This window comes from Rhincodon typus, chromosome 15 (assembly GCF_021869965.1).
Source record: "Rhincodon typus isolate 14 chromosome 15, sRhiTyp1.1, whole genome shotgun sequence".
Classification (NCBI taxonomy): Eukaryota; Metazoa; Chordata; class Chondrichthyes; order Orectolobiformes; family Rhincodontidae; genus Rhincodon; species Rhincodon typus.
This window is the reverse complement of record NC_063346.1, coordinates 58,327,541-58,354,585: the sequence shown is the minus strand read 5'-3', so window position 1 is coordinate 58,354,585 and position 27,045 is coordinate 58,327,541. Positions and strand designations below refer to the sequence as shown.

General features: G+C 42.6%; 1 protein-coding gene across 3 annotated transcripts in view; it reads left to right on the top strand.

Annotated features, from left to right (window-relative positions):
• The window catches only part of fcsk (fucose kinase), a 318,038-nt gene that overhangs the window by 47,212 nt on the left and 243,781 nt on the right, over positions 1–27,045 (top strand). The gene's annotated exons all lie outside the window — the stretch shown is intronic.

Sequence of the window (27,045 nt, the reverse complement as noted above, 5' to 3'; positions counted from 1 at the left end):
GCCTAGACCCTTCATGAAGGGTCTAGGCCCGAAACGTCAGCCTTTCTGCTCCTATGATGCTGCTTGGCCTGCTGTGTTCATCCAGCTCTGCACCTTGTTGGCTCGGATTCTCCAGCATCTGCAGTTCCTACTATCTCTGAACAAAAACAAGCCAGCTCGGTGAGCAAGTCACCAACCTCACGCACAACCCGAGCTACAAATCTTTGCAAAAACCTTAAATAGAAAAAGCAACAAATTTGTTCACACAGTGGGAAAATTGGTAAAAAGGCAAAATTAATGGTTCTTTAGTAATGTGTGTAGTATTCAGAACAAAACAAATGAATCATTAGTCCAAGTAAAGGTTAATGGGTATGATCTTATAGCCATCACTGAGACGTGGTTACAGGGAGATCAAAGCTGTGAACCAAGTATTTAGGGATATGTAACTTTTGAAGAGGTCAGAAGGGAAGGGAAGATTTGTGGAGTATCTATTAGCATATAATGTAATAAAAATGATAGCAAGAAATGGTCTTGCATCAGAGGATGTAGAATCCAAATGGGTGAAGGTAAGAAACAACAAGGGGAAGAAGGCACTGACAGGAATAATCTAAAAGCTCCCTAATGGTTGCTGTTCTGTAGGGCAGAGAATAAATCAACAGAGAATGATGGTCTGTACAAAATGCAGTGCATTAATCGTGGGTGACTTTAATCTTCACTTTAATTGGGAAAATCAAATTGGAAGAAATAGTCTCAAGGAAGAATTCATATTGCATTCAGGACTGTTTCCGAGAACAATATGTTGTGGATCCAACCAGGGATCAGGCTATTTTGGATCTGGGTACTGAGGCAGGTTTAATAAATATTCTAAGCAAAAGATCCCCTTGGGAACAGTGACCGTAAAACAGTCGAATTTTGTATTCAGTTTGATAGCAAAACATTGGGTCAGAAACAACAATGCTAAACCTAGATAAATTGAAGGGAGAGTTGGCCCGAGTGAACTGAAAGTCTAGTAGTAAAGACCATTTACAAACAATGGCAAATATTTAAGAAAACAGTTCATCATTCACAACAATATAACCTGTGAGGAAGAAAGATTTTAGGAAGGGGATAACTTCCTTGCTTTGGTTTAAGAATGGTATCAAATCGATGTACAATGTAGCAAAGATTAGTGGTTAACTAGAGTTGAGAAAGTTTTAAAAGCCAGCAAAAGATGACTAAAACAAAAAAGGGGAGACAATAAACTGAGGGTAAACTAACAAGTTATGTAAAAATTGTCAGCAAGAGCTTCTTCACAGGAATAGAGAGGCCAAAATGAACATAAGCCCCTTGGAGAATGAGCCTGAGTAAATAATAATGAGGAACCAGGAAATGGCCATGGATTTGAATAAATACTTTGCATCAGTCTCCATGGTAGAGAACATTATTTCAATAATTTTGAATGTTATTCATTATGGAACAATAGGGGAAGGATAAAATAAATGTGATGAGAGACAAAGTACTGGGAAAACTAATGGGACTAAAGACCAATAAGTCCCCTGATGTCGCAGATGGGTTACATCCTAGGATACCAAACGGAGGAACTGCACAGAAAATGGGCTCCCTGTAGAAAGCTTACAAGAATTCTTAGATTCAGGAAAAGTCTCAGAGGATTGTGAAACTGCCAATGTAATGCCTTTATTTAAAAAGGAAATCTGCCGTCTGCCCAGTCTAGCTTCCATGTGACTCCAGATCCACAGCAGTGTGGTTGACTCTCGATTGTCCTCTGAAATCTCCAGTCAAGCCACTTGATTTAAAGCTAATTAGGGATGGCCAGCAAATGCTAGCCTTGCCGGTGATGCTGACACACCATGAAAGAATAAAACAAAATTTTTGTGGAGAGAAGCAGTTAACCTGTTTAGGTTGATGACTTTTAACGTTTTTAACATTTTCAAAGGCAGTTAAGAGAAAGGGGAAGTCCAGAATGGAGTGGCTGTCGGGGGTTGATAGGGGCAGGGCTGGGAAGGGAAATATCTGACCTGGTGAAGACTGGGAGAGGAGAAATAAGAAAAGAAATGATGCAATACAAAAAGGAACAGTAATATTTAATGGCGTCTATATGAAGGGTGTTGTCAAACTTGAGAGGGTGCAGAAAAGATTTACAAGGATGTTGCCAGGATTGGAGGTTTGAGCTAAAGGGAAAGGCTGAATAGGCTGGGGCTTTTTTCCCTGGAGCTTCAGAAACTGAGGGGTGAACTTATCGAGGTTTATAAAATCATGAGGGGTATAGATAAGGTGAAATAGCCAAGGTCGTCCTCTTAGAGTGGAGGAGTCTAAAATTAGACAGCAGAGGTTTAAGGTGAGAGGGGAAAGATGTAAAAAGGACCTGAGAGGTAACTTTTTTCACACACAGGGTAATCTGTGTGTGGAATGAACTGCCAGAGGAAGTGGGTACAATGACAACATTTGAAAGGCATCTGGGTGGGTATATGAATAGGAATGTTTAGATCATAGAATAGAATCCCTACAATGTGGAAATAGGCCCTTCAGCCCAACAAGTCCACACCGAACCTTGGAGAATCCCACCCAGGTCCATCCCCCTAATTGACATTTCCCTGAACACTATGGGCAATTTAGCATGGCCAATCCACCTAACTTGCACATCTTTGGACTGTGGGAGGAAACCGGAGCACCTGGAGGAAACCCACGGGGAGAATGTGCAAACTTCACACAGACAGTCGCCTGAGGGTGGAATTGAACCTGGGTCCCTGGCGCTGTGAGGCAGCAGTGCTAACCACTGAGCCACCGTGCCACCCAAGGGTTTAGAGGGATATGGGCCAAATGCTGGCAAATGGGACGAGGGATTGGGATATCTGGTTGGTGTGGATGAATTGGATTGAAGATTCTGTTTCCATGCTGTATGACTCTATGAATCTGTGTGTTAGAGTAAATCCCTGAATTATCATCTGCCCAAGAAAATGCTTGCAATGGTGATGATCTAATGTCATTGAACTTAAACCTGGCTCCATTGTGCAGAAATTCCTTGCCCTATCCAAAATAAACAGTTGAAATTTCAGGTGGGTTAAATAAATATCGCTGGAGAACATTGTGTAATCGAATGATAATAGTTTCTGCTGAAATAATGGGTCAATTTATTATGCTAATGATGAGGGACTGTAAAGATATTGAGTTCTGTTTTTAGATTGTGTTACTAATTGCTAGACGAATTCAGTGTTCTGCCTCTAACTGTTTTAAAGGGGGAGGAGGTGCAGACATGCTAAGTCTTAAAATTTAATTCAGCAATGAAAACAGGAATCATAGAATCCCTACAGTGTGGAAACAGGCCCTTCGGCCCAACAACAGTATCCCAACCAGAACCATCCCCCTATAACCCAACTAACCTACACATCCCTGAACACTATGGGCAATTTAGCATGGTCAATCAACCTAGCCTGCACATCTTTGGACTGTGGGAGGAAACCAGAGCACCTGGAGGAAATCCACACAGACAGTCAAATCCACACAGACAGTCGAATTGAACCCAGGTTCCTGGCGCGGTGAGGCTTTATACATTGTCAAAACATTTAGAATGGTATTTAGGTAACTAAATTTAACTCAAGCCAGTCGGTGAAATTAGCGGAGAAACTGGGCTAGATGTACTCCATAAAACAATTTGCCATGTAAGTGAACAAAGACATCTAAATATATTATTTAAAAGCTCTAATCTATGTAGCAGTTCATTAGGATCAGCTTAGCCCATGGGTGCAGCCCTTTTTAAATTTCAGTCTTCCCTGACTAGATAATCTTAAATCCTCCTGATTTACAATGTTAATAATAAAGCCAAATTCGCATTGTCTTAGCATATTTCAGATCTCAACACATGCAAAGGACTTTACAGCCAATGAATACTTTTGGAATACAACATCCAATTTACACATAATGACAATGTCTTTTTTAGTGATGTGGGGAGAGAGAGAGAGATCGAGAGATTGATTCAAACACCAGCATGAACTTGCTTGCACTTCAGATGTGTGTTATGTGCACCTGAGTGGATTGATGGGGCCTTTTTTGACATAAATAAAAAAATGCTGTGAGTATGTAAAAGACTAGACAGTAACTGCAGAGAGAGAAACCAAGTTAATGTTTCAGATAACCTTGCACCTACTGCATAGAATGTTTACCCAGATTATTTGCTGATATCACTAGAGTGAACTCATGACTTATTGGCTTGTGCAAGAGCATTACCACTGATTCATGGCTGACATCCTTTTGGTGTTGTTTTTGAATGCATTCACCTTTAAACAACTGACAGATTCCAAATTTACATTGTGAGCAATTAATTTAAATGGTCACCTTTGTTTTCAGTCTCTATTAGTGGTCTTTGTGTGGCGGAAAAGTCTTTTGTTCATACACAGATTTGGACAGGAGAGAGTTCTTTTAATTAGGAAGACCAGACTTGGGGAATTTCTTCAGAAATTGCACATTACTATACACCGATCCAGATTGCTGACATGAGAGTGGTGAGAGTGAGCATTTCAGCAGTAAGGGTGGAGGCAGATTTTGTATTGGATAAGAACAAATGGTCTTTACAATGGGGAATATATCTGATTGGAAGCTCAGTTCAGGATAGAACTGGATGCCAGTGCTGTGAACAGTCTTATTTAGTTTGAGATTGTAGGTGCATTGTGTTGGGCTGAGGGTGGTATCTTTGCCCTTCCAGTGTTTAACTAGAAGAAAAACTGAAAGCCACATGTGACTGTTGTAGAGTGAATGAACAAAGTTATACCATTCAAAACTCATTAACAGTAAAAATCCCAGAATACCATTTAATAAAAATGGAATTTCAATTATTCAGTGCTTGTAATTTAATGGATGTGATAATATCCCTGATGTTATATGGCATAAACAGCCCTTTTTTTATAAAACAATTAGTCTTCTGACTGACTCTGAGCAATCCCACAGTAGATCTGTTAGTGTTAAACAAATGGTCCATTAGTGGCTCCACTCACTCAGTCTGATGCTATGTATATTCAATTTACAAGATGAATCATAAGAGTGGATGTGATGCATTCCAAAAGACAGATATGTTGGTAAGGGTTTTCTGATCCATGTGCCTCACTATTCTTTCCCTACACATTGCACAGATGAAGATACATTCTGGATTACAGAGGTCGAAAGATCAAATTTAGTAGAATGTTTAGTGTAAAAGTAGAGAGACTGAATTTTCATGGTATGTGCAACAAACAGTAACCTCAGTGTCAACAGTATGGCTAGTGAAATTAATAAATATTGCTCATTTGGTCCCATTTTTAAAAAAATTAATGATGCAAATTAAAGTAGATTAGCAGTTGAGATTTTGTTTAATAGGTCAAAGGTTAGTTTATGTCAAACTATTACTGAATCTGACAGCAGTGGAGTAGGCAGCATCTGGGCTCCTGTACCCATGGCTCATCGACTCCGTCCATTTTCTTTCTTTTCATTTTTGTCTCTCCTCATTTATTGTTATTTTTAGCAGCAGGCAGTATGAAAGCGTCTTTGTCTGGCTCCAGAATGTGGAAGTGGCTGGTGAGCCTGGAGTGGGACCTAGAGGACGGTGGGGAGGTGGATGGTGAGCCCGGAGTGGGACCCGGAGGACGGCGGCGAGGTGGATGGTGAGCCCGGAGTGGGACCCGGAGGATGGTGGCGAGGTGGATGGCGGAGGGGTGAGCATGGGGACCTGATACTTTGGCGGAGGATAGCGGCAGCTTCCGCGTTGAGAAGGTTTCGGCCTGGCATCCAGCAGCCCAGGAATCCTTTGGGTGGCTTTTGTGACAGCTTCCTTCCCGGGCTCAGCGATAAAATTGGTCCTTGGGACAGCTTCTGTGGAGTCTTGTGGACTGGTATTCAAGCAGCCCGGTATGGCGGTCTTGCAGTGGCAGCCTTTCCTGTATCCAGGAGCCCAGAATTGAACTAAGGTGGACTTTGTCTTAATTTTTTAAAAAAATTCTTATCTAAGCCTTCTGTTATTAGTATAGGTGCAGTGGGATGGTAACTTAAACACTTTTCACATATTTTTCTTGTAAAAGCTACAAGTGACAATAAATGACTATTCTATTCTAAAATCATAGAAGTCTACGTCAAAGGAGCCCATTCAGCTTATTGTGCCTGTACCAGCACTTCAAATGAGCTTCGTTAGCTGGTGCCAATTTCCTGTTGTTCCCCATATTCTTGTATATTCACTTTATCAAAGTAAGTGTCCAATGTCTTCTTGAATGCCTCAATTGAACCTGCCTCCTCCATGTTTCCGGGCAGAGCTTTCCATACCCTAACTGCTAACTTCATGAAAAGGTTTTTTCTCTCATTACCCTTGTTTCTTTTGCCAATCACTTTAAATTTATGCTGCCTTGTTCTTGTTCCTTCTACAAGTGGGAACTGTTTTTCCCTATCTATTTATCTATCCAACTACTCATAATTTTGAAAACCTGTATCAGATATTCTCCCAGCCATCTTCTCTTCAAGGGGCGCTGTCCCAACCCCTCCAATCTATCCTCATTACTGAACCTTTTCATTCCTGAAATGATTCTTGTAAATCACATCTACTCTCTTCAATTAATGGATCCACATCTTTCCTATAATGTGGTGCCCAGAACTGTATGCAACACTTCAGCTGAGGTCCAAGTGTCTTAAACAAGTTCAGCGTCTTCTTCTTGCTTTTATACTCTAAAGCCGAACCAAATGTTCTTCAAGAAGAAAGGGACCAAGTTTCTAACTGAAAATTACAGATACCAAGATTTAAGGCTGAAGACTACAGGCCAAAGATCTGCACTGGCAATTCGTAACAAAAGAAATAAATTGTACACATTAAGACACAGAGGCAGTAGCAGGTAATACCTTTTCTAATCCCATTTTGAACGAGGTGTCTTGTTCCCTTTAAGTAAAGTTGTTTATCACATTTTTGTCTTTTCCAAAACTGGACAGGAAGACAGTCGAAGCAGTGCAAGGAGTGGAATCATTACCCAAGTTCCATTGAGCACTTTTTTGCGATTGAAAATGTATTGAAAACTTTAGTAGATATTGACTCCACATCCTGCAACACAGAAGTAAACCTGCATTGCCTGAAACCATGTTGGAAACAGATTTAATACTAACTTTTTGATTCGATGCTAGCTTTCATAAAGGGAGATGGACTTAATCCTGCAAATATTTTCCTTCAAGTATGTGGAACGAGAAATTGAAGAGGACTGATTGGTTTGCTCATTCAAGGATCAATGGAGGCACAACAGACCAAATGGTCTCCTCCAACATGGAATGATTTGATGATAAACCAGAAATAAAGGCCTTTTATTATTTAAATTTTACTTCTGGTCTGGACAGTTGCATTTTGAGATGAACTGCTTAAATGATGGCTCTTCCCAAGCTATTGTCACCAATTTGCAAATCCCCCATCAAAGATTGAAATTCTCACTGATTTTTGTTTCCTTTTTTAGCCAGGAGCCAAAAAGCCTACTTGTAGCCCTTTGGTTTCACCAACTCAGTGCAGGTGGGGAATCAAGCTAGGTGCTAAGGATAACCCAGTGCCACATTTCACTGTGTTTGATTATTTAAACAGCTGGAAGAACAGAAGAGTGATATTCTCTTTTGATGTGCCATGTTCATGGGAGTGCCACATGAGATATGAACTTTCATGATGCTAATACGTAGAGAAAACGGCTTCATTTATATTTTGGATTCACATTGTGTTATGGGATTTTTGTCTCTCAAGATGGTTATGTAATGGCCATAAATGCCATGTTAATGTAAACGTTGTAGAAAGCTTGCATTTATGGTGTAGTAACTCACTGGTTTGTTGCCCAACCTGTCAAATGGTTGGTTTGTATACTCCATCCTACAAACACTATTGAAAATTTTATAGTTTTTTGTTAGTAGCAGGAAACCACAAATATTTGTGGAACCCCAGGAATGTAATCAGAAAGGCAAATCACCAGGATCTGACTCAGACTTGCGCAGGAATCTCCAGGATTAAGATTAATCTTCAGGAGACCTACTACAAGAATCTAGGAGGAAAACACTAAAAGCAATATATTTTCTTTGAAATTTTTATATAAATAGTTATAAAAAATATTGGACATGGGAAAAAATGCTTGTTGGAAAGTGAAGGATCCTTTCAGTGGGTATTGTATGCTTTCCAGTTGGCATGGGACTTATTGCAATACAAGGATAGACTTGTTAGATGACCAAATGCAGGAGTGTTGGGGGCAGGACGGTTGAAGTGATAAGTCATGTGTTGCCATCTCCAGGCCTATCTCTAACCAGGGTGGAGCCAGCAGCTGACATCGGCAGACCAACGGAAGCAGGTCGCCTACCCCATCTGGAAGTCAAGAGATGCTGAGAGATATATGGAAGTATAAAGTGGTAGATATGGGAAGACAAAACTTTACTAGACTTATGCCTGTTACTTTCAATGAGGCTATAATTAGTGATTTAATATAATTGATATAATTGAGTAATTAAAATGCAGATTTGAATTGGGACCAATTTCAATGATCTCGGTGTGATTAACAATGGATCTCCCTGAAGCCATTGCAACCCTGCAACAGGCACTGCTCATATAATATGGTATAATTCAAACACTGTCTGGGTTATGATGTGCAAAGAACAATCCTTCACTGTTCAAATGTCACTTTTCCATTATATGAAATATATTTAAAAACTTGTTCGGTCATTTCTGTCATTTTTTAAATGGAGCATCCAAATTTTTAATTTCTCAGATGTGATGTATTAGAAGGAACAGAGTTGGTGATTGCATTGTCTTCTGTACTTTATCCCTTTATTCTGTTCATCTATGGACTTATGTTGTTTCCTTCTCTTCCTCTGGTTGAATATATCAGTTTGAGTTAAAACAGCATCAAAGAATGAGTTTCCCTTCTGTTTTTCACTTATTTTCTCTTAGCTATCAAGACAGCAGAAAAGCAGTTGTTCTACGGGCACCCAGCAGTCACACTCTGATACATTGCCCTATTGTTGATGCTTCACACATGAGTATTCTCAACATTTTTTGTTCATTGAGGGGATGTGGTCTTTGCTTGTTTGTCCCAGGTGAAATCTGCATTTTAATTACTCATTCATATTTTGAACAAGAAATACTAATTATAGCATTATTGAAAGTATCAGGTATATGTCCAATAAGTTTTGTCTTCCCACATCTACCACTTGAAATTTCCAACTTTCTGTCAGCATTTCTTGACTTCCACGAGGCAGGTGACCTGCTCCCACACGTCTGCTGATCTCACTGCTCAACTACTGCCTACTGACCAGTATTTATTGCCCATTCCTGATTAATGGTTGCCTTCTTGAGCTCCTGTAGTCCATTTTGTACAGGTACACCCCATGCATTTAGGGACAGAGTTCCAGGCTTTCAATCCAGTGACACTGAAGGAATGGCAATATCTATCCAAACCAGGGTGGTGAGTAGCGTGAAGGAGAACTTGCAGGTGATGGTATTCTCCTGCACCTACTACTTTTGTCCTTCTAGGTGGTAGCAATCTGGTTGACTTTATGATTTGGCCTTGGTAAATTTCTGCAGTGCATCTTGTACATAGTACACACAGCTACCACTGAGCATCAATGGTGGAGGGAGTGGATGTTTGTGGATGTGGTACCAATCAAGTGGGCTGCTTTTGACCTGGCCGGTATCAAGCGTCTTGAGTCATGTTGGATCTGTACTCATCCAGGCAATTGGGAGTATTCCATCACACTCTTGATTTGTGCCTTATAGATAGTGGACAGGCTTTGGGGAGTCAGGAGGTGATTTGCTTTGCTGCAGGATTCCTAACCTGTGACCTGCTGTTGTAGCCTCTGTATTTAAATGGCTAGTCCAGTTCAGTTTCTGTCACTTGTAACCTCTAGGTTAGGTTATTGATAGTGAGGGATCCAGTGACTGTGATGCCATTGAAATGTCAAGGGGCACTGGTTGAATTCTTTCTTGTTGGAGATTGTCACTGCCTGGTACTTGCATGTACGAATGTTACTTTCCACTTATTAGACCAAACCTGCATGTTGTCTGGGTTTTGTTGCATTTGGACATGGACTGCTTTAGTAGCTGAGCAATCATAAATGGCACTGAATATGCGCAACCAACAGTGACTAACCCAATTCTGAATCAATGGTCATTGACGAAGCAACTGAAGATAGTTGGGCTTAGGACACTACTCAGGAATTCCTTTAGTGATATCCTGAGCTGAGATGCCTGATCTCCAACAACCATAGGTATCATACTTTGTGCTAGGTACGACTCAAAATACAGGAAGGTTACCACCCCCTTGATTTCCATTGATTCTAGTTTTGCTGGGGCTCCTTGATGCCGCACTCAGTCACGTGTGGTCTTGACAGTAAATACAGTCGCTCTCATCTCACCTCTGGAAATCAGCTCTTTTGTCCATGTTTGAGCCAAGGCTGTAATGAGGTCAGGAGCTGAGTGGCCCAGGTTGAACCTAAACTGAGCATGAGTGAGGAGATTATTGTGAAGAAGTGCTGCTTGATAGCATTGTTGATATCCCCTTCTGTCACTTTGCTGCTGATGGAGGGTAGACTGAGCAGTGTTTAATTAAGCTGACTTTGTCCTGCTTTTCATGTACAGGATGGGATTACTTGTGGAGCTGCCTCTGGTGAGTTTTCTACCACTATTTATGACCAGATGTGGCAGGACTGCACAGCTAAGATCTGATCCATTTGTTGTGGAAACGCTTAGCTCTGTCTATCACTTGCAGCTTTTGTTTATTGGCATAAAAGTAGTCCTGCTTTCTAGCTGTGGAGGGGAAGTTGCAGTCCTTGAAAAACGGGACATCTGGGATGTCCGGGAGTGGAACGCCTCCACCGCATCTGCTCCCAAGATGAGGCATTCCGCTGCCGGACATCCCAGATGTCTTGTTTTTCAAGGACCGCAACTTCCCCTCCACAGTGGTCGAAAATGCCCTCGACCACATCTCTCACGTTTCCCACAACTCATCCCTCACAACCCCTCCCCGCAATAACAACAAAAACAGAATCCCCCTCGTCCTCACATACCACCCCACCAACCTCCGGATCCAACGCATCATCCTCCGGCACTTCCGCCATCTGCAATCCGACCCCACTACCAAAGACATTTTTCCCTCCCCACCCTTATCTGCCTTCCGGAGGGACCACTCTCTCCATGACTCCCTTGTCCGCTTCACACTCCCCACCAGCCCCACCACCCCCGGCACTTTTCCCTGCAACCGCAGGAAGTGCTACACCTGCCCCTACACCTCACCCCCATCCCAGGCCCCAAGAAGACCTTCCACATCAAACAGATGTTCACCTGCACATCTGCTAATGTGGTATACTGTATCCGCTGTTCCCGTTGTGGCCTCCTCTACATCGGGGAACCAAGTGGAGGCTTGGGGACCATTTTGTGGAACACCTATGCTCGGTTCGCAACAAACAACTGCACCTCCCAGTCGTAAACCATTTCACCTCCCCCTCTGACTCTTTGGACGACATGACCATCCTGGGCCTCCTGCAGTGCCACAATGATGCCACCTGAAGGTGGCAGGAACAGCCCCTCATATTTCGCTTGGGAACCCTGCAGCCCAATGGTATCAATGTGGACTTCACAAGCTTCAAAATCTCCCCTCCCCCGACCGCATCCCAAAACCAGCCCAGCTTGTCCCCGCCTCCCTAACCTGTCCTTCCTTCCATCTATCCCCTCCTCCTACCTCAAGCCGCACCCCCATCTCCTACCTACTAGCCTCATCCCGCCCCCTTGACCTGTCTGTCCTCTCTGGACTGACCTATTTCACCCCTCCCCCCCAAATCCCCACCTACACTCACCTTTGCTGGCTCCACCCCAGCCTCTTTGACCTGTCTGTCTCCTCTCCACCTATCTTCTCCTTTATCCATCTTCTATCCGCCTCCCCCCTCTCCCTATTTATTTCAGAATCCCCTTCCCCTCCCCCATTTCTGAAGAAGGGTCGAGACCCGAAACGTCAGCTTTCCTGCTCCTCTGATGCTGCTTGGCTTGCTGTGTTCATCCAGCTCTACACCTTGTTATCTCTTGTAAATCTCAAAATCTTTTGCTGACTAATTCAGCACGTGGATATCAGTCTGTCCAAACTGTTTAAAAAAACTATAAAAATATAAAATCAACAGCAAAAATTGAGAACCATAAAACTGATGAGAATCATCAAAGCAATGGAAGACCATAAAAATGGCAAGAAGCATAAAAAGCATCTGAGCCCAAAACCCAATTAGTTCTTAATTAGTTGCACTCCTCCCATTATTTGACCCAAATCGTGCTAGATTCTGGTTAACTCTGACTCATTCAGGACTGGCACTTTCCTTTTTATGTTGCTGCCTTGTGAATCCTACAAACATAAAGTGTATTGAGTTAATGAACTTGCTGCCTCCTTCAGTCTCTGACTCTCTCTCTCTCTCTCGCCACCACCACTGGTCAGATGTCAGAGTTCACCAGTCTGCATGTGGTTGGTCAATGTGTATCGTTCAATTTGTAAAAGTCTCTTCTGTCCAATCCTTATGAATAATAGTGGAATGAGTAAGTGCCAAGTAGAGAGGGTGGTGTGTGGCTACTGGTGGCCACCCATACTTAGGACCCAAAATAATTACAAGGGAGGCTACAGGATATGCACACTGCCTATTAACCAATCTACACATTACATAATATATCATTTCAGACTAAGTGTGTGGAATTGAGTCAAGTTTTGTCTTAATTTCCAATAAGGTTCTGGAGAAACTTGAACAGTTCTGTTTGCATTTGTGGAAAGTGAAACAGTTAATGTTTCAAGTCCAGTAAGACTCTTGTTCAGAACTGTTTCTCTGTCCACAAATGCTGCCAGACCTGCTGAGTTTCTTCAGCTGTTTCTGTTTTTTTTTTAATTTCCGGCATCTTGTCTTAATTTCTCTTTGCTTAGAAGCTAAGCACCAAAGGGAAATCAAATGATTTTAACTGCAAATGCTGAAATGCTGTGATTTCCCACCCAATGCCAATAAATAGCAATGATGCCATTGATAACCACTTGGTTCATTTATAACTAGTGATTGTTCTTCGCTACTGTTGAGATTGATTGCTGAAAGATTGCATTTCAATGCAAATTAGATCAAGTGATGCCTGAACGATTGATTGTTTCTAAGAGTAAATGAAAGCTGATGAAATGAATGATTTTGAATTCATGTAGAAAATGGACCGCAATTTTAAAATAAGGAGTCAATTATTTAACTGAGATGAGAAGTTTCTTCATTTCAGAATGTGGTGAATCTGGCATTCTGTACCCCAGAAGGCGACGAATGCTCAATCACAGCAAGTTGGGGGTCAATGATTCGCTTAATATCTAAATCAAAGGGATCTTGGAAGAAAATGGAGTAGGTTTAAATAATCAGACATGATTTAATTGAATGATGGAGTGGGCTAGTAAGACTATGTGATTCCCCCAAACCTGTTTCCTGGGTTTGTTTGGAATGAGATGGCATCTTGGGCATACAGCTTTCACCTGGGATTTTTCTGACGCCGACAGCTCCAGTCGCAAACACAGTCCTGTTTCCTACGGATATGTGAGTTTAACACCTACATAGCATGATGTTTAATGCTTTCTTATGTTTACCATATAAAAATAAAATTGACAATAGATCAAAGCTGTTACAGAAATGCATTGTGCCAGTGAGTAAGGCATCTCAGACAGTTAGAACATATAAAAAGGGCACTACTGAGCTGAGAAAGCAAGGTAATCCTACCTCTTTATAAATCGTTGTGCACCCATGTTCAGAATTCAGTTCTAGTTATTACAATACAGAAAGGATTTTCCAATTATTGAAAGGATTTTCCAACTACAGAAGAAAGCAACTAAAATATTGAATGGACTGGATTATGTGGAGCAATAATGTAAATTGGGCATGTTCTCAAGGGAAGTGGGCATTTATTGCCTATCCCTAGAAGCCCTGAGAAGGTGGTGAGCTGCCTATTTGAATTGCTGCAGATCATTTGGTGTAGGTAGGTCCACAATACAATTACGGAGCAGGTTCCATGATTTTGATGCAACGCTAGTGAAGGGATAGTGATGCATGTCCAAGTCAGGAAGTCAGAATATCTTGGGACCTCGCAGGTGGTGTCTGTCACATGTATCTCGTGCCCTTGTCTTTCACGATAGTAGTGGTCGCAGTTTTGGAAGGTCTGTCTAAGGATCTTTGGGTGAATTTTTGCAGTGCAACTTATTGATGGTGCACACTGCTACTACTGAACATGAGTGGCAGTGGAAGTAGTTGTTTGTGAATGTGATGCCAATCATGTGAGCTGATTTGTCCTGGATGGTGTAAAGTTTCTTGACCGTTGTCAGACCTTTGCCAATCCAGGCAAAAAGAGAGTATTGCAACACACTCCTGATTTGTGCCTTGCAGATGGTGGACAGGTTTTGTGGAATCAGGATATGAGTTACATGCTGCAGGATTCTTCACCTCTGACATGCACTCATAGCCAAAGTATTTATATGGCTGGTCCAGTTCAATTTTTGGTCAATGGTAAACCCCACCCCCCTCCAAGATGTTGATAGTATGGGTATTAAGTGATGGCAATGCAATTGGATGTCAAAGGATGATGATTAGAATCTATCTTGTCGGAGATGGTCATTGTCTGAGACTTGGGTGACACAGTCACTTCCCACTTGTCAGCACAAACTTGGATCATATCCAGATGTATCCCTGGATAGAAGATTGGTTTACTAATAGAAGAGAGAGATTTGGGATAAGAGGACATTTTTAGGATGGCAATGTGTAACTAGTGGTATGCCACAGGAAATAGTGCTGGGCCACAATTACTTTCTGCATGTATGTAAATGACTTAGACAAATGACTGTACTATAGCCAAGTTTGTGGATGATATAAAAATAGGTGGAAAGACAGGTGGTGAGAATGACAGCAGAGTCTGCAGAGGGATGTAGGTATGTTAAGTGATAGGACAGAAACTTGGAATATAAATGGGAAAATGTGAGCTCATACATTTTGGCAGGAAAAATAGAAGAGCTGAATATTACGTAAATTGAGAAAGACTGCAGAAAGCTATGGGACAGAGGGATTTGGAAGCCCTTGCCCACGAATCACAAAAAGCTAGCATCCAAGTTCAGCAGGTAATAGGGAAGGCATATGGAATGTTGGCCTTCATTTCAAATGAAATGGAGTATAACTGTATGGAGGTTTTGCTAAGACTATGTAAGGTGCTAGTCAGACCACAGCTGAATACTGAGAATAGTTTTGATCCCCTTATCTAAGAAAAGATATAGTGGCATTGGAGGCAGTCCAGAGAAGGTTTACTGGGCTGATAGCAAGTATGGAGGGATTGATTTAGGAGAGATTGAGTAAGTTGGGCCTGTACTCATTGGAATTGAGAAAAATGTGAACTGACTGTATTGAAACTTTGAAGATTCCTGAGGGATTTGACAGGGTCAATGCGAGAAGGTTCTTTCTCCTTGTGGGAGATTTTAGGGCGGGGTAGGAGGGACATAATCTTAGAACAAGGCGTTTGCACATTTTAGACAGATGAGGGATTTAATCTGTAGGAGGGTAGTGAATCTATTAAATTCTTTACCACTGAGGGCTGTTGAGGGTGGATCATTAAGTTTCTTCAAGGCTTGGACAGATTTCTGATCACTTAGAGATTTGAGGGTTATCAAGGAAAAATCAGCAAAAGATTGTTGAGTAATATCCGATAAGCCCCACATGATGAAGCAGACTCAGTGGGCTGAATGGCCTGCATCTTATGGAAGGTCATTGATGCAGCAGCTGAAGATGGTTGCATGAGTTGCTCACGGCAGCATGCAGTGTTGTGGTGTACAGTAAAATTTTCCTTAGCTTGCTGTAGCCCTTGTTACTTTGTTATTATTTGTTGTGGTTGTGTAGAATATTTGTCATGTTTGTAGTGTTGGTTGAATGACCTCTTATTTCAACAATTAGTTCAGCCTATTTTTAATCTGTTATATTTGTTTTCTGTTTTGTTTTAATGGCGATGGTAAGATTTATTTCTTCCTGCGGCCTGTCATACTTTATTTTCTTCAAGAGTTTGAGTTAGATTACACTCATTTTCTCATTTTACATGCTCATGCCTCCCTGTGAATCAAGAAAGTGAATGCAGTTGTGCGTGTCTGTGTGGTAACAGTGTGATGGAGTACTCCAAGGGTAGCCTTCCTAAACAGTGAGCTCGCTCTTTTGTAAAGTTCAAGCGCTGTTGCCTGAGTTTGTGGTATTGTGTGTTTTTGAACTTGATGCTGTGAAACTTGAAAGGATTCAGAAAAGATTTACAAGGATGTTTCCAGGGTTTGAGCTAAAGAGAGAGGCTGAATAGGCTCGAGCTAGTTTCCCTGGAATGTCAGAGGCTGAGGGGTAACCTTCTGGAGATTTATAAAATTGTGAGGGGCACTCATAGGGTGAATAGGCAAGGTCTTTTCCTCCAGGGTGGGGGTGTCCAAAACTAGAAGGTATAGGTTTAAGGTGAGCGGGGAAAGATTTAAAAGGGACCTGAGGGGTAACTTTTTCACACAGAGGGTGGTGCGTGTATGGAATGAGCTGCCAGAGGAAGTGGTGGAGGCTGATACAATTTCAACATTTAAAAGGCATCAGGATGGGTATATGAATAGGAACAGTTTAGAGGGATATGGGCCAAATGCTGGCAAATGGGACTAGATTTATCTAAGATATCGGGTCGGCATGGATGAGTTGGACTGAAAGGTCTGTTTCCATGCTGTACATAGCTATGACTCTATGTCTGCTGTTTAACCTTTCCATCTTCCATCTTGAGCTTTACAAATCTGACCAGAATAATGTTTTATCATGGATGATAAGAATTTGTAATACCATATCTTATGGCAAGATCGTATCAGAGCAGGGCTCCTGAGCCTGGGGCTAGTCCACTTTTCTCTTTGTTTCATTGTTTTTTCCTTTTACTTACCTCTTGTTGAAGAGCTCAGTCATGGTGACAGCATCGGCGTTGGCGACTGAGCCCAGTGAGGACTTATGGCAGTCGGCCAGTGGGCTCAGTGCGGACTCAAAGTGAGCTCAGCGTATCTGCATTGACAAGGCGGTCCTAGTGCCAACTCATGGCTGCTGCTGTGAAGGCGAGTTTTGGTTTCTGGTGGTGTCTGTGTCCAGCGCATAGTCATGGAGGCTAGTTTTGGCCTAGTACGAGACTAGGCAGAATCGGCATTAGATGCATCGACGAGGTGGGCCCAAAGTGGACTCGTGGTGGAGTCGAGGTTGGGCTGTTGCGGTACCCGTCAGCGTTGGTGGTAGCTGCATTGATGAGGTCCAGCGAGAACTCATAGTGGTGGGGCTGTTCAGAGGAGGTGAGATGGCGATGAAGGGTGGTGACTCTTATTGCAGTGGTGGCGTGGCGAAGGGACTCGTGGCTGACCACAAGGCCCATGGCCCATAGCAGAGCGCTTAACAAGAAGAATTGTCAAGTTAAACACTATTTCTTCATTTTTATGCCCTTGTGTTCTATGTTTTGTTTTATTTTCTGTGTTTCAAAATGGCGCTGGAGAGTGGCAGCACCGTACAACACTTTTTACTGCATTTTGTCACAAAATACGTGTGATAATAACTAAATAAATCATTCCTATGAGTTAGCTTTTAATATTTATTGTTTTTGAATGAAAACATGATAGAGAAATCAAACAATTCCCATCATAATTAGTAGGCTGTTATTGACTTCTTATGGCCTTGTACAAGTTGGGAAGCTGTACCTTTGTAGGCTTTTGTAGAAGGGTCCGAGAGTTTGAGAGCTCCTGACCACCAGGTTACTGATCTCCAAAGGAGTGGTGTCTGAGCCCCACACCCGTGCAATGTTCATCTGTTGGATAACCTTTTGTATCACAGCAGATGTCGGGAGCATACACAAATGGGTACTCAAGTTACTTAGACATTGTTGATGACTTTATCTGATCCTTTTGACTCCTGATTGAGAAGTTTAATTGAAGAGGAGACGGGCTGTTTACTTTTGGTTCACTGATGGTTTTGGTGGCCTGAAAAAAACTGTGCAAGTTGTGCAAGTCTGTGTGGCATTGGATTTCACTGGTCGTCTTTACTCACCATTTATCCTTGATAACATTTTGTCTGAGCTTCGGATTTGAATGGTAAGTATTCTAGTTTCTTTTGTGTATCTTAGACATGTAATGAAGGCTTGACATTTGTAAATTCTTGGTGAACTCAGCTGTAAATTAGGAAACTTACTTCAGTGACAAAAGCAGGGCAGTGACTTTACAAGCATACTATGGATGTTGCTTTCGGGTTCAGCTGAGTGTGCAGAACAACATCCAGTCTCTGGTCTCTCTCTAATACCTCGAGGGTCTTCTGCATCCACTTGAACAGCAGGATAACTTCACTTTCAAACTTGATTCATGCTTTGGTCAATGGCAGCTGCTGCATTTTAAAGTTTTCCAAGCCTTGACCAATGATCATTATGTCTTTGAAGAGGAGTGGATGAGGTGAGAACCCTCAAAGTGGAGAGACAATTGGCAGACCTGAGTGGGACTCTGGATGTAAACAGAACAAGAACCCGAGGAATAAAACAGATTACCTGAGGACACATACAGGCACATGGGAGAATGACATCTTAGCTGTGATAAAGACTTGGCTGACATATTGGCAGAATTGGCAGTGCAACATTCCTGGCTATAGAGTATTCAGATAAGATTGGGAGGGGGTACAAGAGGGTGACAGAGGGCACAGTATAAAAAAAAGGGATAAACACACTTTGTTTAGGGCTGTAGCACACACCAATCAAGGAATGTTCGAGAATCAAATATGTGGTGAAATTTCAGAGATGTGAGGATGATAAGGCTGTAATAGTGGTGAATTTTTAACTACCCAAATATTAACTGGGATGTTGTAATGCACAAGGTAGTGAGGAGGAAAACTCTTAAATTCCATACAGGCAAACTGTTTTATCCAGTGCAAAGCCCAACAAGAGAGGGGCAATTCTGGACCCAGTATTTGGAAATAAGCCTGGGAAATTATGGAAAGCGTACCAGTCAGGGAGCATTTTGGAAATAGCGACCAGAACTCAATTAGATTTAGGATAATTATGGAAAAGGATAAGAATGAGCTAGTAATAAAGGCTCTAAACTTGGGAAAGGCCAATTTTACTAAGATAATACATGATTTTTCCCAAGTGAACTGGGAGCAGCTACTTGCTTAAACTTTAAGAGCAGTGGAAGGAGGATTCAAGGATGAAATATTTATTTGTTTGTTTGTTTGTTATCATGTATACCAAAATACAGTGAATAACTTTGTTTATGAGCGGTACAGGTAGATCATAGTAAGCAAAGATCAAGAAAAGTTTTCAGTTGTTTCAGCGGTGGGAGTCCGGGAGGAAGCGCGAGGGCAGCCTGGGAAGGTAAGCTTTTCGATTATAGAAGTCTTACCTTGTGTGACTGCGGCCTTTCAGTTGTTTCAGCGGCGGGAGTCCGGGAGGAAGCGCGAGGGCAGCCTGAGAAGGTAAGCTTCCACCCAATAAATTTGGGAGTTAACTCATACCCGAGACACTACATGCGTAGTGTCTCCCACCCTTCCACCTCCTCTAACCTAATAATAATGACTAAGTATGGTGAGCAGGTGAGCAGGTAAGCTATTTGCGTTTTTTTTCTCATCTCTGTTATCTTTCGGGGTGGTTACCCAGACGCCAAATCCTCTGCGAGCGGGTCAGAAGGCAAAGCCGGAGTCTGTTTGACTATATAACGGAGTAAACTTACTGGTGCAGCGAACACTGCGAAACTTTAAAAAAAAACTAATTAATTTTAAATAATTAACTAAGTAGAGATGGCAGGCTGGGTGATGCGTTGTAGCTGTATGATGGGGGAGCTAGCTGATCCCATTGAGAACGGCAGTGACCACATCTGCAGCAAGTGTTGGCTGCTTGAGGAGCTCTGGCTCAAAATTGATGAGCTGAAATCCGAACTCCAAACACTGCGGCACATCCGGGAGGGGGAGAAATACCTGGATACTGTGTTCCAGGAGGCAGTCACACCTGGTAAATTAACTAATGTTAATTCGATCGGCAGGCAGGGACAACAGTGTGTGACTGCGAGTGAGGCAGGTACAGGGACCCTGCAGACAGGAACACAGGAGCCGCAGCCCTTGACATTGTCCCTCAGGTGTGAGGCACTTGCTTCCTGCGTGGATGAGGAACAAGGCTGCAGGAAGGATGAATCAACTGACCATGGCACCATGGTCCAGGATGCCATTCAAGAGGGGGGAGCAAAAAGACCGATTGTAGTCGTAGGGGATTCCATCATCAGGGGGATAGACATTATCCTTTGCGAGCAGGATAGAGAATCCCGCATGGTGTGTTGCCTGCCCGGTGCCAGGGTGCGAGACATCTCTGACCGGCTTGAGAGGATACTAGGGAGGGAGGGGGAGGATCCAGTTGTTGTGGTCCACGTAGGTACCAACAACATAGGCAGGACTAGGAAAAAAGAACTGTTTCGGGATTATGAAAAGCTAGGAACAAAATTAAAAAACAGGTCTTCAAGGGTCATAATCTCTGGATTGCTGCCCGAACCACGTGCAAATTAGCAAAGGGAGGCGAGGATCAGGGAAGTAAACACGTGGCTAAAAGAGTGGTGTGGGAAAGAGGGTTTCCTTTTCATGGGGCACTGGCATCCATTCTGGGACAGGAGGGATCTGTACCGCTGGGATGGACTCCACCTGAACAGGGCCGGGTCCAGTGTTCTGGCAAAAAGGGTAAATAGGGTGGTTAATAGGACTTTAAACTAGTAAGTAGGGGTAAAGGGAGAAGTGAGCGTAGAGGGAGAATAACTATTAATGTAAGGCAAAGCAGCAGGTTAGCAGGTGACGAGGAAGCTTCAACTCCATTGAAAATTAGGAAAATGTTAAAGGGAAGGAGAACTCAAGAGCTGTTAGTAATGGAGGTAATAGGACCCAAAAAGAAGGTGCAAAAACTGGCATAAGGGCACTTTATCTGAATGCTCGGAGCATTCGAAACAAGGTGGATGAGTTGACGATGCAAATCATGTCAAATGGATATGATTTAGTGGCCATTACAGAGACATGGTTGCAGGATGGTCATGACTGGGAATTAAATATCCAGGGGTATCAAACTGTTCGGAAGGACGGACAGGAAGATAAGGGAGGTGGTGTTGCTCTGATTTTTAAGGATGATATCAGGGCAGTAGTGAGAGATGATATAGGTTCTACTGAACAAAACGTTGAATCCATTTGGGTGGAAATTAGGAATGGCAGGGAGAAGAAGTCACTGATAGGTGTGGTCTAGAGGCCACCAAATAATGACATCGTGGTGGGGCGGGCAATAAACATAGAAATAGCTAATGCATGTAAAAATAGTACAGCAGTTATCATGAGGGATTTTAATCTACACATCGATTGGTCAAACCAGGTCAGTCATGGCAGCGTTGAGCAGGGGTTCATAGAATACATCCACGATAATTTCCTTGAACAATATGTAATGGAACCTACGAGGGAGCAAGCTATCCTAGATCTAGTCATGTGTAATGAGACAGGAATAATTAATGATCTCACAGTTAGGGATCCTCTCGGAAGGAGCGATCACAGTATGGTCGAATTTAAAATACAGATGGAGCATGAGAAGGTTAAATCTAGTACCTATGTCCTGTGCTTAAACAAAGGAGACTATGAAGGAATGAGGAATGAGGAAGGAGTTAGCTAAGGTAGAATGGGAGCAAAAACTTTATGGTGGGTCAATTGAGGAACAGTGGGGGACTTTCAAAACAATTTTTCACAGTGCTCAGCAGAAGTATATTCCAGTGATAAGGAAGAACTGGAGGAAAAGAGAGAGCCAGCCATGGATGTCTAAGGAAATAAAGGAAAGTATCAGATTGAAAAAACACACATACAAAAAAGCAAAGATTAGTGGGAAACTAGTAGACTGGGAAATCTTTAAAGGCCAACAGAAAGCCACAAAAAAAGTTACAAAGAAAAGTAAGATAGATTATGAGAGTAAACTAGCTCAGAATATAAAAACAGGCAGCAAAAGTTTCTATAAATATGTAAATCGTAAAAGAGTGGCGAAGGTAAACATTGGTCCGTTAGAAGATGAGAAGGCCAATTTAATAACTGGGAATGAGGAAATAGCCGAGACATTAAACAGTTATTTTGTGTCGGTCTTCACAGTGGAAGACACAAATAACATGCCGAAAACTAATAGCAAGAAGGTTATAGCAGGTGAGGACTTAGAAACTATCATTATCACTAAGGAGGCAGTGCTGGGCAAGCTAATGGAGCTAAAGGTAGACAAGTCTCCTGGCCCTGATGAAATGCATCCCAGGGTACTAAAAGAGGTGATGGGGTAAATAGCTAATGCACTAGTAATTATTTACCAAAATTCACTGGACTCTGGGGTGGTTCCCGCAGATTAGAAAACAGCCAATGTGACACCACTGTTTAAAAAAGGAAGTAGACAAAAAGCAGGTTAGTTAGCTTAACTTCGGTAGTGGGGAAAATGCTTGAATCTATCATTAAGGAAGAAATAGCAAGACATCTGGATGTAAATTGTTCCATTGGGAACACCCACCATAGGTTCATGAAGGGTAGGTCATGTTTAACTAATTTGGTGGAATTCTATGAGGACATTACTTGCATGGTGGACAATGGGGAACCTGTGGATGTGGTGTATCTGGATTTCCAGAAGGCATTTGACAAGGTGCCACACCAAAGGCTGCTACATAAGATAAAGTTGCACGGTATTACAGGTAATGTATTGGCATGGATAGAGGATTGGTTGACCAGTAGAAAGCAAAGAGTAGGGGTAAATGGGTGTTTTTCTGGTTGGCGGTCAGTGGCTAGTGGTGTGCCTCAGGGATCAGTGTTGGGACCACAATTGTTTACAATTTACATAGATGATTTGGAGTTGGGGACTAAATGTGGTCTGTCAAAATTTGCAGATGACACTAAGGTGAGTGGTGGAGCAAAGTGTGCAGAAGACACTGAAAGTCTGCAGAGGGATATAGATAGTCTAAGTGAGTGGGCAAAGGTCTGGCAGATGGAGTACAATGTTGATAAGTGTGAGGTCATCCATTTTGGTAGGAATAACAGCAAAATGGACTATGTTTTAAATGGTAAAAAATTGCAGCACGCTGCTGTGCAGAGGGACTTGGGTGTCCTTGTGCATGAATCGCTGAAGGTGGGATTGCAGGTGCAGCAGGTAGTTAAAATGGCAAATGGAATTTTGTCTGCCATTGCTCGTGAGATGGAGTTTACAGCTGCAGCATAGCCTCCCTGTTTTTATAGGGTCCTGGTGAGGCCACACCTGGAGTACTGTGTGCAGTTTTGGTCTCCTTACTGGAGAAGAGATATACTAGCACTGGAGGGGGTGCAGAGGAGATTCACTCGGTTGATTCCAGAGTTGAGAGGGTTGGATTATGAGGAGAGACTGAGTAGGCTGAGATTATACTCATTGGAATTCAGAAGAATGAGGGGAAATCTTATAGAAACATATAAGATTATGAAGGGAATAGATAAGGTGGAGGCAGGGAGGTTGTTTCCGCTAGCAGGTGAAACTAGGACTAGAGGGCATCGCCTCAAAATAAAGGGAAGCAGATGTAGGACTGAGGTCAGGAGGAACTTCTTCACCCAAAGGGTTGTGAATCTGTGGAACTCCCTGCCCAGTGAAGCGGTTGAAGCTACCTCGCTGAATGTTTTTAAGGCAAGGCTAGATAAATTTTTGACCAGTAAAGGAATTAAGGGTTATGGTGAGTGGGCGCGTAAGTGGAGCTGAGTCTCAAAGATCAGCCATGATCTTATTAAATGGTGGGACAGGCTCGAGGGGCCAGATGGCCTACTCCTGCTCCTAGTTCTTATGTTATGTTATGTTATGTTAAATGTAGACAGAGGCATATAGGTTACATCGCACAGGGCGTGCTCTAGGCGAGATCAGCGTTATTTGAGGCTAGAGTCCATTCATTAGTCTGATAATGGCCGGAAAGAAGCTGTTCCTGAATGTGCTTGTGTATGTGTTCAGGCTTCTGTATCGTCTGTCTGACAGAAGAGGTTGTAGGAGATCATTAACGGGGTGCAATAGCTGATGTTGGCTGCCTTTCCGCAGCAGCGAGCCATGTAAATGGAGTCCGTGGATGGAAGTTGGCTTCTGTGATGGTCTGGGCTGTGAGCACCACCTTCTTTAGTGTCCTGGGCAGAGCAGTTGCCATACCAGGCCATTATGCACCCGGACAGTACACTTTCAATGGTGCATCTGTAGAAGTTGGTGAGGGACCCCATGGACATGCCAAATTTCCTGAGCCGCCTGAGGAAGAAGAGGCGTTGCCGTGCCTCTTGACTGTCGCATCTACGTAGGAAATGCAGGACAGGTTGTCAGTTATTGTCACTCTGAGAAACTTGATGCTCTTCATCCTCTCAACCTCAGTTCCATTGATGTAGATGGGGGCATGTTCTCCTCCTTCCTTTCTGAAGTCAGTGATCAGTTCATCAGTTTTGCTGATGTTGAGAGACTGTTTGTTTTGTTTGTTTGTTTGTTTTTATTGCACCATGTCACCAAGCCCTCTATCTCCCTTCGGTGGTTTGACTTGTCATTGTTAGATATCTGTCTCACTATGGTGGTGTCGTCAGTGAACTTGTAAATGGTATTCGTTTGGAATTTGGCCACACAGTCATGGGTGTAAAGGGAGTACCGTAGAAGGCTGAGGACTCATCCTTGGGGAACTCCACTGTTGAGTGTTGTTGTGGAGGAGGTGCAGTTACCTTTCTTTACTGATTGCGGCCTATAGGTCAGAAAGCTGAGGATCCTGTTGCAGGGGGCAGGATCAAGACCAAGATCACGGAGTTTTGAGATCAGTCTGGAGGAGGTAATGTGTTGAAGGCAGAGCAGTAGGTAACGAGCCAGAGTCTGACCTAGGTGTCTTTAATGTCCAGATGTTCCAGTGATGAGTACAGGGCTAGGGATATGGCATCCAATAGTGAGAGTACAGGGCAACTATGTCCCTGTAAAGACAAAGAATGGCACGTAGACTAGAGAACCCTACATGTCAAGGGGCATAAATGTTTACATTGAAAATAAAAGTGAAGCTTATGGCAGATGCTCAGGATTCAATGTAGCAGAGTCCCTCAAACAGTGTGAAAAGTGCAGAGGGGGGAGCTTTAAGGAAACTAGGAAGGCTAGAAGAGTGCATTAGAATGCAGTGATGGGTAGAATAAATGAAAACCCAGATGGGCTTTTAAATATATGAAAGGTCAGTGAAAAACTACGTAAAGTGTAGAATCTGTTTGGGATCATAGAGGTAATCTGTGTATGGACCCAGAAGACCAAAAAGGATGACGTAGGTATAGATATCAGGGTGGAGGACTATGAAAAATTAAAAGTAATTACCATAGAGAGAGAGGAGGTAGTAACTGGTTTAGCATCCTTAAAACTTGGTAAATCTGTGGATGAGTTGTAACCCCAGACTGTTGACAGAGGCAAGCGAGAAGCTATTAGGGGCTGTGCAGTCATTTTCCAATCTCTTGTAGCTATTGGTGAGGTGCCAGAGGACTGTAAATGTTGTCCCATTAATAAAAATGGAAGCAAAGCATTGAGCAGGAATTTACTGGCCAGTCAGTCTAACCTCAGTGGTGGGAAAGTTATTAGAAAGAATTCAGAGACACAATATATCAGCACTTGAGACACTGATTAATTCAGGAAAGCCAGTGTGGATTTGTTAAGAGAAAGATATACTTGAGCAGACAGTCAAGGGTGTTGATGAGGGTAGTGCATTTGCTGCGGCCTGCATGAACTTTTGCAAGGCTTTTGACAAGGTCTCTCATGACAGATTGGTCAAGACAATAAGAGCCCATGGGGAGACTTACCAGGATGCTGCCTGGCTTAGAGGTCCTGAGTCATGAGGAATAATTGGATAGATTGGGGTTGTTTTCTTTGGAGCAGCAAAGGTTGAGAAGGGAACCCAACAGGGATGTAAAAGATCATAAGGGGTGGATAGGAAAGCATTTTTTCTATGAGTAGAGGTTTCGATAACCAGGGGGCGTAGATTTAAGGTGAGAGATAGAAGGCGAAGAGGAGAGTTGAGGAAAAGATGTTTGTACTAATAGGAGAGATTAGGACCTGAGGGTACAGCCTCAGAGTGACCAGATAACCCTTTAGAACTGAGATAAGGAGGAATTTCTTCAGTAAGAGTGCGGTGAACTCATTGCCGTAGAAGGCTATAGAGGCCAAGTCATTGAGTGTACTTAAGACCGAGATAAATGGGTTTTTGATTAGTAAACGTATCAAATGTTACAGGGAGAAGGCAGGAGAATGGGGTTGAGAAACATGTCAACCATGATCAAATATTAGAACAGACTTGATGGGCCAAATGGCCTAATTCTGTTCCTATATTTTATGGTCATCCTGAGGGTGGTAGGAGTCTGGAGTCTTTCAAGCTGCCTCTACTGCCGGAGTTCTCTGACTTGCCACAACACTGCCCCTCAGCATAATTTGAAGTAAAGATCTCTGCACTCTTCCAATCCTGACCTTTTAGCGCATCTCTGATTTTCATCTTTCCATTCTTGCCGACTGTGATTTCAGCTGATTAAGGTTTAAACTTTACACCCAAACCTCTTGGCCACTCATTCTTTTAAGATACTCCTGACAGTCCATGTCTTGACCCAAATTTTGGTAACCTGTTCTAATATGTCCTCCAGTGATGAATGGCATTTGGTCCACACCCAGAAAGCATTTAATGGAGATGTTATATCTGAATAGCTTTGTCAGAAGGATTGATGCTGTATGCATTTCATTGAATCAAATGAAAACCATCTGTTTAAGTACAAATACAGACATTTAGGAATGTGCACTTACAACATTGACTTAGTGCTGCACTGAAGTCTTAGACTAGCTCTGAAGTCTTAGACTAGCTCTGAAGTCAGACTCAAATTTATAAACTTCTGACTCAGCCATGAGAGTGGTCCAACTGAGTCAGGGCTCACTTTTAATCCCACACTTGGACAATTCTTGCCTCTCAATCAAATCACTTTTTTTTGCCCACCATCAACTCTTTTTAAAATCCCTCTGTCAATTTTTTTCCCCTAGCTGCAGACTTCTGTTTTATTTCTTGA